This window comes from Ambystoma mexicanum, chromosome 6p (genome assembly GCF_040938575.1).
Source record: "Ambystoma mexicanum isolate Mex_15411 chromosome 6p, UKY_AmexF1_1, whole genome shotgun sequence".
NCBI classification, from domain to species: domain Eukaryota; kingdom Metazoa; phylum Chordata; class Amphibia; order Caudata; family Ambystomatidae; genus Ambystoma; species Ambystoma mexicanum.
Window position 1 is genome coordinate 163,775,849 of NC_090935.1, and position 18,386 is coordinate 163,794,234.

Genomic DNA, 18,386 nt, shown 5'->3' on the forward strand with positions numbered 1-18,386 from the left:
TAACTCTACTCGTACGGAGCAAGCTATTGGTCTTGTGGCTAACAAAGAATTTGAACATCAAAAATCATGATCTTTGAGGACTCATTGTTTTCTTGTTATAATGTTAATCGGTCTGACAGTTGTATTTTCCCTTGGGTTGTGGTATTTAGAGGGGGTGCATCAACTTGAGACTTTGTTACCAAATGAAATTGTTCCCACTATGTCTTCACCTTTCGTGCATCTGCCCACTCTACCTCCTAGGAATTCCCAACACGGACAGAGTTACTACAATAACCCTCTTTTATAAATCATGAATGCGACCCATGCTATTCTAAACAGAACAAATTGCTGGATATGTACGCATTTGCCACAGCATGGGGAAAAAGGGTTGGGCTGGTATATTCATCCTCTTCCTTTGACTACTGCATGCTACGCCTCACTAAGGGCACTATTCTTTGGTCATTTGAATGACAGTATTTCTGGGAACTTCGATGGGACTAATCTGAATGAATTTGAAAGACGAGTTCTGACACCTTTTGGGATGTTTCCTTTTTGCGAATAGGAGCAAACCCAATGTTGCTTCTACTAGGCCTTCCGATAGACTTTCAAGATCTTTCCAATCGCTAATTTCTTTCAAGATGGCTACCATAGGCTTCCTACACTATCCATCATAGCCCAGCTCTGTTTCCTTCTGCATACAAAGGGATGGTTCTCAGCCAATGGATACTTTTGTGGGTTGTACCAATATTGCAAACCTAACTAGTGAGGACAGACCTTTGTATGTGGGTGATCCCGTTTATTTTGTCTGTGGCAATGAAGCTTATCCTTGGCTACCTAGAGATTGGCAGGGTACTTGTTACTTGGGTATCTTTTACCAGGTGTATATGTAGATAGCACCTCTGAGGTCTCTAGAGCTCGTCCAAGGCGGGACCAGGATGGTGATACTTCTTCACAGGTCATGGGTAATGTAGCCAAATCCTTTGTGCCATTTTGGGGACAGATGATGAACTCTGAGGATATTAGGAGACTAGCAAGAGTATTGGTGAGGACCATCAACAGAACCACCCATATACTATACAACATGACCCTGGACCAGAAAGCAATCAGATTAGTAGCCCTACAAAACAGGATGGTGTTAGACGTCATCCTGGGTGAGCGTGGTGGGGTATGTAAATTGGTGGGATCTGCTTGTTGTGTTTTTTTACCTGACACCTCCCCTACCATGTTCAAGGCGTTACAAAATGTGCATGTCTTGAGTATGGAGGTACATATTCCTGAGGATAACTGGGATCTTAGTGCTTGGTTCTGGGACTTTCTACGTTCATGGGGCTGGAAACTCTTTTCAGTCTTAGTGATAGTTCTTGTTCTTCTGTTGTTCTGTTGTTGTTGCATACAATGTCTTCCTGCCATATGTTCGATGTTGGAGGGATGTTGTGCGCAAACTATGGGTACATTAGGACCAAACATACATGCAGCCGAGAAAATGACTAATGTTTTTGTAATGAAGGATATCACCATCAAGGATCTACTGGCAGTTGATATTTCTGAAGAATGTGATTTAGGATGTACGGGCATTGAAGCGTGGGGCTTTGAGTAAAGTGAATGTTTGAGTAATGCTCTTGGCTTAGGCCAAAAGGAGGGTTTGTTAAACCGTAATCATATAATACCTCCTTAATATGAATATTGGCCTATGACCATTCATGTTACACAGAAAACCGTGTTCGTAATGTTCGGACTTTTGGTTAACTTCGTCACCATTTTAAGAATCATCCGCCACTTTGATTTCAACTCTTGTTCCATGTTCTAAAATCGTGGACTGTTTTTTCAACTTGCAGTCGAGCCTAACAACCTTTGAGTTCTGTTAATGTTTAGGCTGACTGAGAGCAGACTGTTTGACTAATGTATATAAACCTTGTACTTCATATGAACTGCCATTCAAGTGTTCCCTGCGCTCACAAGCCTCATCCTCGTAGAAACAAAGATACAATGGAAAACAAACTCAGATTGTGTGTTCTGGTTGAACTGCATTGTAGCGATTCGTGGAATAATGGTTACCGTGGATCAGAGAACCAACAGCATCATTGTCACTTCATGGCTAGTGAATTATCAGTTTAGAGAGTGGCTGGAAAAATGTTTAAAAAATGGTATAAATGTCTGTGTTTAGATGTCCAGCACTCTCACTCCTCACTGTGTCTGCTGGTACACACTGTGAGGTGTTGGGAGCCAGATAACTATCTGTTTTCCTTTATAACTGTACAGTAATAAAAGATACTTGTATCTTTTCAACCAGTGATTGGCTTATTTCACTTGTGGTACTAAGCCTCAATATTTCTTTGGTCTTTCAGAACACCAAGGCTGTGGTCCTTGGTTATTTAAATCTTTGGTTGGGTAACAGAAATGACTCTTAGGCTAATCTTCTAGAAGCCTCCTTGGGGAATCTAGGCTTCTCCCAACTGATCAAGCTCCCAACCCACATAAAAGGAGATATTCTGGATTGGGTGGCAACACAAAATATTGATACCAAAGATATCTCTGTTTCTCTCTTTCCCTGGTCAGATCATTCATTTGTGCATTTCACATCAGTCTGCGAAAGAAACATTTTAATAAAAACACACAATAGAGTTTCGGTAACCTCTAGGAACCTAATAAAAATTGACGCTAGCAGCCGTGGAAGTTTGGACACTACCACTGAGGTCGGTAGTCAATGAGTTAGAATTCGCTGATGACATAATCAGCTCTAGTCAATCTACCCTGCAGGAGGAGGTAAATTCACTAGCATCACTGAGAACTAAGTCTATCCCTAGCAAGAAGGGCTCTTGGTGGTTCTCCCCCGTACTACAAGTACTTAAAAAGAAAAGAAAAACAAGAGCTTTCATGACTGGAAAACATCAAAGGATAGTTGTGACAAAGATGCCCATAACGCTGCATCTAAGGTATATAAAGTAGCTGTCATAGCAGCAAACAAAACTATGTTCGACAGCAGAATTGACAAAGCGCAAAATGAAAGTAGAGAACTCTTCAAAATATTAAAGGAGTTGGAAAACCCTTGCCCCAGCAATTTGGATGTACCCACCAAAAATGTCGATTGGTGTACCTCCATGCAAGAAGATGTGCTAGGGAAACTGGATCGGATCAAAAAGACAATTAAATACAACAGATATTCTGCTTCCAGAGGCAAATATCCAAAATAATCATGTTCAGACCATGCAAAAGCCTCAATTTAACTTTAAGCTACCATCGGAAAATGAACTGACCCTAATTGTTGGCAATCTCAAACCCACAAGTTGTAAAGGGGATCTACACCCCTCAATAACTATTAAGGCCTGTACCCCTACCCCGATTGGGAGTCTATGCAAATTTGTCAATGTCTCCTTCAGGGATATCCATGTGCCAGATATTTTTAAAGATGCCTGGGTCACACCTGTTTTAAAAAAGCCAGGTTTATGCTCTCTGACACCAGTCAACTACCGGCCCATTGCTAACACACCTTTTATTTTGAACATTTTGGATCGTGTTGTTTATATACAGTTATCAGAATATTGGAGCAATCACATAATTGTAAATAATTGGCAGTCACGCTTCAGGAAAGAACATGGCACCAAACCTGTACTACTTGACCTAAAATCAAGACTGCTGCAGATCCGGATGGAAGGGCGGCTTCCGCGTGAACGATGAGCACATGAGCTCCGACAGCTCCTGCAAGCGCCAGCTACATCCTGAATAAATATCCTGTTTTTTGGGTCAGAAAATCGAGTGGAAGGCATCACCCGACTCCATAGGACATTGAGCCTTCACAGACCGAACTTCCCGCGACGAATCCACAGGCAGACGGAGCAGCAGAGATGATTGCTGCGTGCCAGTCTCACCCTTGAGCGAGATCCAAAATGGCCGACGATGACAAACACTAGACAGCTGTGCACCGGGACCTCGCCAACTCTGAGTGCAGACCCCGCGGCACCAGCGAAGCCGAACGCCGGCCAGCATACCCTGAAGTCACGGATAAAACTGGTACACCCTGACTCTGGACCTGCACCAGCGGTGAAACCGCACACCAATGTCTCTTATGCTGCCTAGAATCCAACCAGGCATTAATACTCCTCGGAGACACCGACCTCCCCAGGATCTGGGGGGCGACTACCAACGGAGGAGGTGACCAAAAGGAATCCCGCACACACGAATCTGAAGACATCCGTGGCCCCGGCTGCAGACATCCAAGATCAACGGCCTCACGCGTACCCCCGACTGGATCCGACAGAACAATACACCCATCACGGAGCGTGCCCCCGGCCAAAGAAGTCTGCACCAGAGGATACCATTGTGTGCTCGTGAAAAAGGAGGCTAAGCATCCACTGGAAATACACGACCGGTAAAGAGGGTCACGACACCCTGCAAGTAAGTGCCCCCTCTTTCAAAATTCAACACGACTGGGACGTGGTGTTTTGATTATTGGGGCCTCGGTGCGATGCACACTAAGGTGGCACAGCGACAAAGGGACTGTGACCCCGTGGCTCTCCCTTGCCCCGCTGGAGGGAAAGGGGTGGTAAATCCTTGAGGACGCAAACCAATTTGGGTGCCAACCCATGGGCACTGGGTGCAAAACGAGAAAGGGGCGATGATGAAATCAAGGGTGAGCCCCCTGAAATCCACCAGTAAAGCGCTCTGCGCCAAATGCCCCACTGGACTCTGACCACCTAAAATACTGCCGAGTGCGGGACACAAGCTGGCAACACACTGAGCATTGACATACAACACAGTGGCGCTGGATTGGATGGGTGGCGGCGGCTCCATGGCCAACAGCCCGGAACGTTAAAGATCAGAATCCCAAGGGCGCTGCAATAAGACTCGCAAACCCCATCACCCCAGGAAGACGGCACCTGAAATCACCCATCGGGTACATATAACAGAATTCCACAGTGGCTAAGTGGCCCAAAGAGAAGCTGAACTGGCAAAGGACAATAGGACTTGGCAGTGTACATAGGGCCTAACAGTGGGTGCTGAGTGATTTGCAACCACACACGGTGAACACACAATTTAGCATCTCTGGAACTGCTGAATTGGCGGCTCACAACCCCGTACGGCGGCCATGTAAACAGACAAGGCCTCGACTCTGGCAGAGATAGACCCAAACATCACCAATACCTGGATTTGACCTAGCAACACAATGGGCAAGGATAAACAACAACGGAAAACAGCCACACAGAATAGCATGGATCAATTTGCAGTTGCCAGCACTCCGATGTCGGCGAGTCAAACGCCATGCCCGAACTCCCACAGGGGCGAAGAAAATCTATCATTACGGGACGTAATTGCGGCGATAGCCAGTTCGCGCACCTCCATGGACATTAAGATGGACAGCATTGCAGCGGATGTCTCTTTTCTACGCTATGACCTCCAAAAACTTACCTCCCACACGGGAGAGGCGGAACACCGCATCTCTGGAGCAGAGGACAACATTAGGGGCATCAACCAGCAAATATCGCAAGCCTTGAATCGACTGAAAACCCTGGAAAACAGTGTGGACGAAGGTGAAGGAACATCGCGCCGCAACAACGTGCGCATTCTCAGACTTCCGGAAGTAGAAGAAGGGCCGAGCATGGAACTGTTTCTTGAACAGTGGCTGACGGACATTTTTGCACCTCACTCCTTCTCCAAATGCTTTTTGGTGTAAAAAGCTCATAGAATGACCTCGGGCAGACCATCTCCTGGCACACCACCACGATCTGTAATCACTAAATTGCTTAACTATCGAGACAGAGAGCCGCTTCTCCAAATGTCCCGCACAAAAGGAACAATCACCCATAACGGATCCCGAATCGCATTCTTTCCCGATTACATCCAGGAGATACAACGAGCGAGACAATGATTCAAGCCACTCAAAAGGCAACTAGCCCTCATGAAGGTGAAATACGGGCTGCTGTTCCTGGCTCAACTTAGTCTACCAGAAAGGGTGTACTTTACTGATCCACAAGAGGCCTGGAAATGGGCAGAAACACACATCGAAGGTGACTAGACCACAAAACCAAAGAGACGAGAAGGGAGGCCCCGGCCCAGACCAGACCGGCCCTCCCCCTGGGAGAAACCCAGAAGCCCATGAGATGGACGCCTCAGAACTTGCTGCAGGCGGGATGAACGCTGAGGGTCATGATATGATCCCGGGTCAGAGAAATGTCGCGGAACATTGTGATATAATGGTGTAATATCCCTGGAATTCTGCTCTTTGCCAAGGGAGTTAATCCAACACGAATGACCCAAACAGACGAGCTCCCCCCCTGACAAGTTTTCCTTCTTTTTCTTTTTTGTTCTTGTTACTAGTGGAGTGTAAAGCTGACACTCTACGGGTTTGAGGGCCAGAAATGTTCGGGCGACAGGTACTTCGTGTTGGTGTGGAGTATAGGGAGAGGGAGGGAAGGGGAAGTTTACATAGTTCTTTGTTGTTTGGGGGCTATCACATGTTCACACGACGATCCAATCACAACCCTTTGCATATGCTACTCCACATCACCACGCACGGGGACCCCACCCCTGCAACACACATCAATCGGAGGCTGACCTTTCCCTCTGACCATGCCATCCTGCGGACCCTCCACCACATGCTCTAAATGGCACCTGCACAATCCCAATCGTCATCTACTGAGCGCCCCAGATCTCTCAAACTGCTCACCTGGAACATGAACAGAATGGGCTCTGGGATCAAAAGATGGCTGATCACGCAATTGCTGAACAGACAATCCCCCCGATATGGCCATGACAACCGAAACACATCTAGCAGGGTCAAACTGCACCCTCTTTCAGAGAACCAACTACCGGTCCGCATTTTATGCAGTATACACAATGGGATCCAGGGGTAACCTTATCCTCATACATAAACGTGTCCCGTTTGTCTCACAGGTTGTAGAATAGGACCCCAGGGGTCACTATGCATTAATCCTAGGAACGCTTTGGGGTGAGAAACTGGCCATTGCCTCGGTGCACTCCCCACCTGGACTGGGGCAGGAATTGCTAAATGAACTAACCACTCTCATGGAAAGACATCAACCCGACATGTGGATTCTGGGGGGAAACTTCAATGACATCATGTGTAATACCACAGATCGCACCCACCTTAGACGGCGCAACCCAGATACCCCCACGAAACTGGCCAATTTTGTATCAGCCCTGGGTCTCCGGGATGTGTGGCGGGAACTACATCCGGGAACTAAGGGTTATTCGTTCCACTCGGGCGTCCACGGCTCCCTGTCCAGGCTGGACTACCTTTTTCTCCCAAACACGGACCTGAATAGGGTAATGTTTGCAGAGCTGCTTCCCCGTGGTACCTCGGACCATTCACCATTGATGATAGGATTGCGGATACACGGAATAACCCCCCTAGAACATGGAGATTGAACAATTATTATCTTGGGTTCCCCGAATTGATTGATCACCTTACCGAAGTATCCAATGAGTACTTTGAGATCGATGAAGCTGCAGTAGACAACCCAGTGATAATATGGGAGGCCTATAAAATGGTGCTGTAGTTGTTCCCGAAACGGATAAACCCCCGGAAAGATGTGCCTCTTATAGGCCCATCTCGCTAATTAATGGTGAAGCCAAGGTCCTTGCCAAACTCCTGGCTAACCGACTACAGTCGGTTGCTCCCACGCTTATCCACCCAGACCAATGTGGCTTTATGCCACATAGGTCGACCCGAATGAACCTGCGACGGCTCCACCTGGCATTAGAACGCACTCCCATTATAGATGCACCACTCGCCCTACTGGCAATTGATTTTGAAAAGGCCTTCGATTCGATCCGGTGAGACTGCCTCTGGGAAATTATGTGACACATGGGCTTCGGGGACCTTTCTGGGATGGGTACAACTACTCTACACAAATACCCAGGCAGAGCTCAGGGTGAATGGATTCCCCCTCTCTCCTCCTCCTCTTCGCCCTCACGATTGAGCCACTCACCTTGTGGCTCCGCCAGAGTGCAGCTCGGACGGGATTTAGATGGCTGGAGGGGCACAAGGACTGGACTTCTCTATATGCAGATGATCTCCTGATATATCTGGGGGATCCAGCCCGGACTTCCCCCATAGCGACGCAGATGCTCACCCGCTTTGGTGCGTTTAGCGGACTGAGAATTAACTGGGGGAAATCCGTCCTCTTTTCGGTAAAGGGTGGAGTGCTGGCTACCCCCCAGGACTGCCCGTACCGAGTGGAATGGCTGGGCTTTCGATACCTGGGAATTTGGATATCCGGGGACCTGACTAACTATGTAATACACAACTTCCAGCCGATCGTTGATCGTTTTGTCAGCAATGTTCACCACTGGAAACTCCTCCCCCTCACACTCATGGGTGGAGCCGCACGATAATGACCCTCCCAAGATTCCTATATGTCTTGCAGAATGCTCCACTCAAGATCCCAGACTCCAAATTTGATCGGGTAGAGACCCTCCTCAGGGAACTCATATGGGGTGGAGACCAACCACGTATCGCACTGATCATGCTCCATAGATCGATCTGGGAAGGTGGGATAGGGGTGCCCCACCTCCAAAGCGATTATTGGGCCTCACAACTTGCAGTGGTCAACGACCTGCTCCATTGGGACCGGGAACTACCCCACATAAGGGCTGAAATTGCTGCTATTCACGACATAGACCCACTTCATTTATTATACCAAGCTCCTCCAAGGCCCCCTCCGCCTACAACTGCGGCGCACATTATTACCGTTTGGAAACAAGCGCATATGTTTGTAGGGTGGAAAAATAAAATAACCGCTGCACAACCCCTGTGGCAAAACAGCAATTTGACTGAGATTGGGAAATTTGAGCCATGGCCTAGATGTATAGGGGCTGGGATTCTGAAAGTTGGGGACATCCTTGTGGATGGGAAATTAACCTTGTTTGAAGCTATGCAACTAAGATTCCAGTTCCCAGACACTGAGCGTACCACTACATACAACTGGCCCATGCCTTGAAAACTCGCATACCTGCGGATGCCGCCGATCCCAGACTACACCCCGATAGAACGCAACATGCTGCCAGCACACATCCCTACCAGATGCACTTCCATTCTATACAATGCTATATCATCCTTTGCTACTCCTGAACTGAAAAGCCTGAAAGCTAAATGGGAAGTAGATGTAGGAGGGATAGACCCAGAAGACTGGATTCAGGTGCTAATGGACCCGCGCAAAGTCACTATCTCCTCCAGGCTCCGTCTGGTACAGTTACAAATCTTGCATAGAGTGTATTACCCTAGAAAGATCTTACATGGTTGGAAACGGGCCTCGAACCCGAACTGTCTCTGGCGTGGAGAGGAAGAGGGTACTTTCATACACATCCTATGGGCATGCCGCCGTATCCAAATTATTTGGAAGGCATGCTGCAATTAACTTGCTAGAATCCTCACCCGCACCATACCATTCGATCCAAGGGTCCTACTCCTGGGCATACCCGATGAGAGTGATGTTAAAAAAAAGAGGAAGGCTGTTTTTGACCTTGACAGCGAGACTGATGAAACGCAACATAGCACAGAAATGGGGAGCCCCAGAGTCCCCGACGCTGGAACAATGGGTAATAGATATGGGCACATGTGCTGTGATGGAACATAGGGTCTACAACGTGAGAGTCTGCCCTACCAAAGCCTCCAAAAAATGGGGGATGTGGGAAGAGGGTGGGACCTAGAACCCCCTGGCACAGGTGGTGTGACTCTGAACAACATACACATATACTTACGTGAAATGCTTCTTGTGATTGGTGCTACATGTATTACTATTAGTCTATGAATGAACATGCTAGTCCTCAGTTTGTTTTTGTTGTTGTGATTGTTGCTTAAAACAATAAAAATGTCTTATAATAAAAAGGACTGCTGCAGATCATGGATAAAGGACAGACCGCACTACTTAGGGTGCTGGATCTGTCTGCGTTTTTCAATTTGGTAGATCATACTATTTTAGTCTCCAGGCTCAAAGAAGTGTCCGTCTTCTCAGACCAGGTTGCAGGATGGATGGATCTTTTCTCAGCAATAGAGGCTGTAGAGTTTGTAGTGAGGTGGTGGAGGCTTTGCCAGCTCCACTGCAATATGAAGTCCCACAGGGGGCATGCCTGTCGCCCGCCCTCTACATTACTTTCTCGGTTCCCGTTTTTGATTTTTTGGAAGAGCATGGTATTGAATTGACCAACTATGCAGATGATACACCGTGTATCATCCCATTCTCTGACAACTTTGAGGGAGACGTTAAAAATATAAATACAATATATAATCTGATTCAAATTTGGATGGTAGAGAATGGCCTAGCGCTCAATAAAGAAAACACAGAACTTATGGTAGTAGGTAAAGAAAAGAGAGTGGTCATTTTAGGACCTCAATACAAGTCCTTCATGCTAGCAGGCTATGAAATTGAAACTAAGACAAAAGTTAAAGTTAAAATACTAGGGATTCATTTAGATACAAATTTGAACATGCATGCCCAAGTAAGCAGCCTGGTCTCTTCCACAGCCTACTATATAACGCTGCTAGCACAACTGCTCCCCTATATCTCTAGAGCCAACTATGAAACTGTGGGCAGAGCCAGGCCTGGAATGTCATCCCTCCTGACAATAGAAAACTGAGCTCCGCAGCCATGTACAAGAAAAAGCTAAATACCTTGCTATTTAGATTGTCTCTTGACATTTCCCTTAGACTGTTTGGCCTTGCACTCTATATCTGTTCAGATTGTCTGTTTGTATGTAGTGCCCTTAAGCCTCCGGTGCGCAGTACTAATTAAGTGCAGCCAGGGCAGCACAGCTCTGGATAGTGCACAGAGAACAAGTGACTTTAGAATTACAGTTTAGCAGCTTAGACCAAAAGGGCACCTTGTCTGAGGCGATCAACACCTTCTGTGGAGTAAAGCAGGGATGTCCACTTGCTGCAATTATATTCAACTTATTCTTATCGGACATTGGAAGATCCATCAACAGTGTTCGATCATTCTCTCCGAGAATACATGCTTCCCCAATAAGTTGGATATTATATGCGGATGACCTGATACTATTGGTTGTCACCTCAATAGGACTGCAACAAAAGATGGACGCCATGGACTTGTATTTAAAAGCAAATGGTCTACACATTAACAAAAAAAAGAGTGAGGTGTTAACATTGCAAAACTTGAAGACATCTAAGCAGAAAAATGTCAAATGGCACCTAAGAAAAGAGTGTCTAAGCAATGTAACAAACACAAGATACTTGGGCAAGCAAATTACCCCGCGGCACCAGCGAAGCCGAACGCCGGCCAGCATACCCTGAAGTCACGGATAAAACTGGTACACCTTGACTCTGGACCTGCACCAGCGGTGAAACCGCACACCAATGTCTCTTATGCTGCCTAGAATCCAACCAGGCATTAATACTCCTCGGAGACACCAACCTCCCCAGGATCTGGGGGGCGACTACCAACGGAGGAGGTGACCAAAAGGAATCCCGCACACACGAATCTGAAGACATCCGTGGCCCCGGCTGCAGACATCCAAGATCAACGGCCTCACGCGTACCCCCGACTGGATCCGACAGAACAATACACCCATCACGGAGCGTGCCCCCGGCCAAAGAAGTCTGCACCAGAGAATACCATTGTGTGCTCGTGAAAAAGGAGGCTAAGCATCCACTGGAAATACACGACCGGTAAAGAGGGTCACGACACCCTGCAAGTAAGTGCCCCCTCTTTCAAAATTCAACACGACTGGGACGTGGTGTTTTGATTATTGGGGCCTCGGTGCGATGCACACTAAGGTGGCACAGCGACAAAGGGACTGTGACCCCGTGGCTCTCCCTTGCCCCGCTGGAGGGAAAGGGGTGGTAAATCCTTGAGGACGCAAACCAATTTGGGTGCCAACCCATGGGCACTGGGTGCAAAACGAGAAAGGGGCGATGATGAAATCAAGGGTGAGCCCCCTGAAATCCACCAGTAAAGCGCTCTGCGCCAAATGCCCCACTGGACTCTGACCACCTAAAATACTGCCGAGTGCGGGACACAAGCTGGCAACACACTGAGCATTGACATACAACACAGTGGCGCTGGATTGGATGGGTGGCGGCGGCTCCATGGCCAACAGCCCGGAACGTTAAAGATCAGAATCCCAAGGGCGCTGCAATAAGACTCGCAAACCCCATCACCCCAGGAAGACGGCACCTGAAATCACCCATCGGGTACATATAACAGAATTCCACAGTGGCTAAGTGGCCCAAAGAGAAGCTGAACTGGCAAAGGACAATAGGACTTGGCAGTGTACATAGGGCCTAACAGTGGGTGCTGAGTGATTTGCAACCACACACGGTGAACACACAATTTAGCATCTCTGGAACTGCTGAATTGGCGGCTTACAACCCCGTACGGCGGCCATGTAAACAGACAAGGCCTCGACTCTGGCAGAGATAGACCCAAACATCACCAATACCTGGATTTGACCTAGCAACACAATGGGCAAGGATAAACAACAACGGAAAACAGCCACACAGAATAGCATGGATCAATTTGCAGTTGCCAGCACTCCGATGTCGGCGAGTCAAACGCCATGCCCGAACTCCCACAGGGGCGAAGAAAATCTATCATTACGGGACGTAATTGCGGCGATAGCCAGTTCGCGCACCTCCATGGACATTAAGATGGACAGCATTGCAGCGGATGTCTCTTTTCTACGCTTTGACCTCCAAAAACTTACCTCCCACACGGGAGAGGCGGAACACCGCATCTCTGGAGCAGAGGACAACATTAGGGGCATCAACCAGCAAATATCGCAAGCCTTGAATCGACTGAAAACCCTGGAAAACCGTGTGGACGAAGGTGAAGGAACATCGCGCCGCAACAACGTGCGCATTCTCAGACTTCCGGAAGTAGAAGAAGGGCCGAGCATGGAACTGTTTCTTGAACAGTGGCTGACAGACATTTTTGCACCTCACTCCTTCTCCAAATGCTTTTTGGTGTAAAAAGCTCATAGAATGACCTCGGGCAGACCATCTCCTGGCACACCACCACGATCTGTAATCACTAAATTGCTTAACTATCGAGACAGAGAGCCGCTTCTCCAAATGTCCCGCACAAAAGGAACAATCACCCATAACGGATCCCGAATCGCATTCTTTCCCGATTACATCCAGGAGATACAACGAGCGAGACAATGATTCAAGCCACTCAAAAGGCAACTAGCCCTCATGAAGGTGAAATACGGGCTGCTGTTCCTGGCTCAACTTAGTCTACCACAAAGGGTGTACTTTACTGATCCACAAGAGGCCTGGAAATGGGCAGAAACACACATCGAAGGTGACTAGACCACAAAACCAAAGAGACGAGAAGGGAGGCCCCGGCCCAGACCAGACCGGCCCTCCCCCTGGGAGAAACCCAGAAGCCCATGAGATGGACGCCTCAGAACTTGCTGCAGGCGGGATGAACGCTGAGGGTCATGATATGATCCCGGGTCAGAGAAATGTCGCGGAACATTGTGATATAATGGTGTAATATCCCTGGAATTCTGCTCTTTGCCAAGGGAGTTAATCCAACACGAATGACCCAAACAGACGAGCTCCCCCCCTGACAAGTTTTCCTTCTTTTTCTTTTTTGTTCTTGTTACTAGTGGAGTGTAAAGCTGACACTCTACGGGTTTGAGGGCCAGAAATGTTCGGGCGACAGGTACTTCGTGTTGGTGTGGAGTATAGGGAGAGGGAGGGAAGGGGAAGTTTACATAGTTCTTTGTTGTTTGGGGGCTATCACATGTTCACACGACGATCCAATCACAACCCTTTGCATATGCTACTCCACATCACCACGCACGGGGACCCCACCCCTGCAACACACATCAATCGGAGGCTGACCTTTCCCTCTGACCATGCCATCCTGCGGACCCTCCACCACATGCTCTAAATGGCACCTGCACAATCCCAATCGTCATCTACTGAGCGCCCCAGATCTCTCAAACTGCTCACCTGGAACATGAACAGAATGGGCTCTGGGATCAAAAGATGGCTGATCACGCAATTGCTGAACAGACAATCCCCCCGATATGGCCATGACAACCGAAACACATCTAGCAGGGTCAAACTGCACCCTCTTTCAGAGAACCAACTACCGGTCCGCATTTTATGCAGTATACACAATGGGATCCAGGGGTAACCTTATCCTCATACATAAACGTGTCCCGTTTGTCTCACAGGTTGTAGAATAGGACCCCAGGGGTCACTATGCATTAATCCTAGGAACGCTTTGGGGTGAGAAACTGGCCATTGCCTCGGTGCACTCCCCACCTGGACTGGGGCAGGAATTGCTAAATGAACTAACCACTCTCATGGAAAGACATCAACCCGACGTGGATTCTGGGGGGAAACTTCAATGACGTCATGTGTAATACCACAGATCGCACCCACCTTAGACGGCGCAACCCAGATACCCCCACGAAACTGGCCAATTTTGTATCAGCCCTGGGTCTCCGGGATGTGTGGCGGGAACTACATCCGGGAACTAAGGGTTATTCGTTCCACTCGGGCGTCCACGGCTCCCTGTCCAGGCTGGACTACCTTTTTCTCCCAAACACGGACCTGAATAGGGTAATGTTTGCAGAGCTGCTTCCCCGTGGTACCTCGGACCATTCACCATTGATGATAGGATTGCGGATACACGGAATAACCCCCCTAGAACATGGAGATTGAACAATTATTATCTTGGGTTCCCCGAATTGATTGATCACCTTACCGAAGTATCCAATGAGTACTTTGAGATCGATGAAGCTGCAGTAGACAACCCAGTGATAATATGGGAGGCCTATAAAATGGTGCTGTAGTTGTTCCCGAAACGGATAAACCCCCGGAAAGATGTGCCTCTTATAGGCCCATCTCGCTAATTAATGGTGAAGCCAAGGTCCTTGCCAAACTCCTGGCTAACCGACTACAGTCGGTTGCTCCCACGCTTATCCACCCAGACCAATGTGGCTTTATGCCACATAGGTCGACCCGAATGAACCTGCGACGGCTCCACCTGGCATTAGAACGCACTCCCATTATAGATGCACCACTCGCCCTACTGGCAATTGATTTTGAAAAGGCCTTCGATTCGATCCGGTGAGACTGCCTCTGGGAAATTATGTGACACATGGGCGTCGGGGACCTTTCTGGGATGGGTACAACTACTCTACACAAATACCCAGGCAGAGCTCAGGGTGAATGGATTCCCCCTCTCTCCTCCTCCTCTTCGCCCTCACGATTGAGCCACTCACCTTGTGGCTCCGCCAGAGTGCAGCTCGGACGGGATTTAGATGGCTGGAGGGGCACAAGGACTGGACTTCTCTATATGCAGATGATCTCCTGATATATCTGGGGGATCCAGCCCGGACTTCCCCCATAGCGACGCAGATGCTCACCCGCTTTGGTGCGTTTAGCGGACTAAGAATTAACTGGGGAAAATCCGTCCTCTTTTCGGTAAAGGGTGGAGTGCTGGCTACCCCCCAGGACTGCCCGTACCGAGTGGAATGGCTGGGCTTTCGATACCTGGGAATTTGGATATCCGGGGACCTGACTAACTATGTAATACACAACTTCCAGCCGATCGTTGATCGTTTTGTCAGCAATGTTCACCACTGGAAACTCCTCCCCCTCACACTCATGGGTGGAGCCGCACGATAATGACCCTCCCAAGATTCCTATATGTCTTGCAGAATGCTCCACTCAAGATCCCAGACTCCAAATTTGATCGGGTAGAGACCCTCCTCAGGGAACTCATATGGGGTGGAGACCAACCACGTATCGCACTGACCATGCTCCATAGATCGATCTGGGAAGGTGGGATAGGGGTGCCCCACCTCCAAAGCGATTATTGGGCCTCACAACTTGCAGTGGTCAACGACCTGCTCCATTGGGACCGGGAACTACCCCACATAAGGGCTGAAATTGCTGCTATTCACGACATAGACCCACTTCATTTATTATACCAAGCTCCTCCAAGGCCCCCTCCGCCTACAACTGCGGCGCACATTATTACCGTTTGGAAACAAGCGCATATGTTTGTAGGGTGGAAAAATAAAATAACCGCTGCACAACCCCTGTGGCAAAACAGCAATTTGACTGAGATTGGGAAATTTGAGCCATGGCCTAGATGTATAGGGGCTGGGATTCTGAAAGTTGGGGACATCCTTGTGGATGGGAAATTAACCTTGTTTGAAGCTATGCAACTAAGATTCCAGTTCCCAGACACTGAGCGTACCACTACATACAACTGGCCCATGCCTTGAAAACTCGCATACCTGCGGATGCCGCCGATCCCAGACTACACCCCGATAGAACGCAACATGCTGCCAGCACACATCCCTACCAGATGCACTTCCATTCTATACAATGCTATATCATCCTTTGCTACTCCTGAACTGAAAAGCCTGAAAGCTAAATGGGAAGTAGATGTAGGAGGGATAGACCCAGAAGACTGGATTCAGGTGCTAATGCACCCGCGCAAAGTCACTATCTCCTCCAGGCTCCGTCTGGTACAGTTACAAATCTTGCATAGAGTGTATTACCCTAGAAAGATCTTACATGGTTGGAAACGGGCCTCGAACCCGAACTGTCTCTGGCGTGGAGAGGAAGAGGGTACTTTCATACACATCCTATGGGCATGCCGCCGTATCCAAATTATTTGGAAGGCATGCTGCAATTAACTTGCTAGAATCCTCACCCGCACCATACCATTCGATCCAAGGGTCCTACTCCTGGGCATACCCGATGAGAGTGATGTTAAAAAAAAGAGGAAGGCTGTTTTTGACCTTGACAGCGAGACTGATGAAACGCAACATAGCACAGAAATGGGGAGCCCCAGAGTCCCCGACGCTGGAACAATGGGTAATAGATATGGACACATGTGCTGTGATGGAACATAGGGTCTACAACGTGAGAGTCTGCCCTACCAAAGCCTCCAAAAAATGGGGGATGTGGGAAGAGGGTGGGACCTAGAACCCCCTGGCACAGGTGGTGTGACTCTGAACAACATACACATATACTTACGTGAAATGCTTCTTGTGATTGGTGCTACATGTATTACTATTAGTCTATGAATGAACATGCTAGTCCTCAGTTTGTTTTTGTTGTTGTGATTGTTGCTTAAAACAATAAAAATGTCTTATAATAAAAAGGACTGCTGCAGATCATGGATAAAGGACAGACCGCACTACTTAGGGTGCTGGATCTGTCTGCGTTTTTCAATTTGGTAGATCATACTATTTTAGTCTCCAGGCTCAAAGAAGTGTCCGTCTTCTCAGACCAGGTTGCAGGATGGATGGATCTTTTCTCAGCAATAGAGGCTGTAGAGTTTGTAGTGAGGTGGTGGAGGCTTTGCCAGCTCCACTGCAATATGAAGTCCCACAGGGGGCATGCCTGTCGCCCGCCCTCTACATTACTTTCTCGGTTCCCGTTTTTGATTTTTTGGAAGAGCATGGTATTGAATTGACCAACTATGCAGATGATACACCGTGTATCATCCCATTCTCTGGCAACTTTGAGGGAGACGTTAAAAATATAAATACAATATATAATCTGATTCAAATTTGGATGGTAGAGAATGGCCTAGCGCTCAATAAAGAAAACACAGAACTTATGGTAGTAGGTAAAGAAAAGAGAGTGGTCAATTTAGGACCTCAATACAAGTCCTTCATGCTAGCAGGCTATGAAATTGAAACTAAGACAAAAGTTAAAGTTAAAATACTAGGGATTCATTTAGATACAAATTTGAACATGCATGCCCAAGTAAGCAGCCTGGTCTCTTCCACAGCCTACTATATAAAGCTGCTAGCACAACTGCTCCCCTATATCTCTAGAGCCAACTATGAAACTGTGGGCAGAGCCAGGCCTGGAATGTCATCCCTCCTGACAATAGAAAACTGAGCTCCGCAGCCATGTACAAGAAAAAGCTAAATACCTTGCTATTTAGATTGTCTCTTGACATTTCCCTTAGACTGTTTGGCCTTGCACTCTATATCTGTTCAGATTGTCTGTTTGTATGTAGTGCCCTTAAGCCTCCGGTGCGCAGTACTAATTAAGTGCAGCCAGGGCAGCACAGCTCTGGATAGTGCACAGAGAACAAGTGACTTTAGAATTACAGTTTAGCAGCTTAGACCAAAAGGGCACCTTGTCTGAGGCGATCAACACCTTCTGTGGAGTAAAGCAGGGATGTCCACTTGCTGCAATTATATTCAACTTATTCTTATCGGACATTGGAAGATCCATCGACAGTGTTCGATCATTCTCTCCGAGAATACATGCTTCCCCAATAAGTTGGATAATATATGCGGATGACCTGATACTATTGGTTGTCACCTCAATAGGACTGCAACAAAAGATGGACGCCATGGACTTGTATTTAAAAGCAAATGGTCTACACATTAACACAAAAAAGAGTGAGGTGTTAACATTGCAAAACTTGAAG